Raw genomic sequence first — 1,417 nt, 5'->3', positions numbered from 1 at the left:
GCAGCTGGATGTAGTATTCCCCATGATGGGACTAGTAATCAACTCCATGGTGGAATCTACTGTGAGCAGCTGAGTATCTGCCTTAGGGATGTGGTCTGCTTCCCGTGTATGAGCAGCAGCTTTGGGAATGGTCTCTTGTCTATGGCACGCTTGAACCCTTCATGTAGCCAAGTTGTTGCCCAAGTTGTTTGCCCGAGGTCAGCAAAGCCTGGTATGCTTTGCCGACCTTGGGACTTACAATGGACTTGAATTAATGGCCTGCCGTGTGATTTGGTAACATTAGGACTGTGCCATTTTTTTGTCAACCTTGGGCTTGTTAGCCTCAGCAGCTAGCGGCTGCCTGAGTGAAGAGATTCCCCCAGCTTCAGTGGGCTGGGAGCAAGAGGCAGAGCTGCAGCCCAGGGTCAAGGGACTTTCACCCAGCCCCTAGAGCCTGGCACTTGGAACTTGAACTTCTAGCCTCCCGAACTGTAAGAGAATAAACTCCTGTTTGTTTGGTGTATTCTGGTCAGAGAGGCACTAGGGAACCAGAACAGATATTAAAAATGTATTTGATAAACCCAATGTATTTGAAACCCAGTGGAGGACACCATGAGTTGGAATCCACTCAAAGGCAGTGAGTTTTGTTTTGTTTTGGTATCACAATATAGCACATTAATACTTCACACATAATACTTGTTGAAAGTAATTATTGTTGAAAAATGACTAAGTCATTCTACTTGTTTTATTCTGAATCAATTGAAAATATTCCTCATTTATGACTTTTCTTTATGTTGTACTATTTCAAATTGCACAAATCCACCACCGTGGCCCCAGTGACTTGCTGCACTTACTGACATTCCTTGTAGTAAGTAATTCATTCAACCTTTCACATGTATTTATTTGGTATTTAGTATATTCCAAGCAGTGTCTTAGGTGATGAGGAAATAGTTGAGAACGAAACAACACTCTTTTTAAAATTAATTGATTAAAAAAAAAAAAAAACCCAACTTTTTATTGTGATTTGAGTGCAATTTTACAAGGCACATTTGTTTTCCATTCAACAGTTCATACAGATTTTGTTTCATGACACTGATTATAATCCCCATAATATAACAGCTTTCTTCCCACTCTTTCTGTGTGGTTACGCTTCCACTGAGTATACTCAAGGGAACGCCCTTGAGTAGCATCCCTGCATCCCTAGCTTTCCCCCTGCGCAAATGCTGCCCCTATGATCACCCATGGTTGACTGGTCTAACGAGTGCATGTCCCTGGTGTAATTGTTCAGCTCATAGGCCTGTCTATTGTTTGGCTGAGAGTTAAGCCACAGGAGTGAGTTTGATTCCAGGCCTGAAGGGTGACCGGGGGCCATAGTCTCAGGGGTTTCACCAGTCTTTATCCAAGTAATCTTGTTTTTTGAAAAAATGTTTTGAATTTT

Source organism: Orycteropus afer, unplaced genomic scaffold, assembly GCF_000298275.1.
Source record: "Orycteropus afer afer isolate SDZICR_OR568_19922 unplaced genomic scaffold, OryAfe1.0 scaffold00130, whole genome shotgun sequence".
Taxonomy (NCBI): Eukaryota; Metazoa; Chordata; class Mammalia; order Tubulidentata; family Orycteropodidae; genus Orycteropus; species Orycteropus afer.
Note: the sequence above shows the minus strand (reverse complement) of the source record.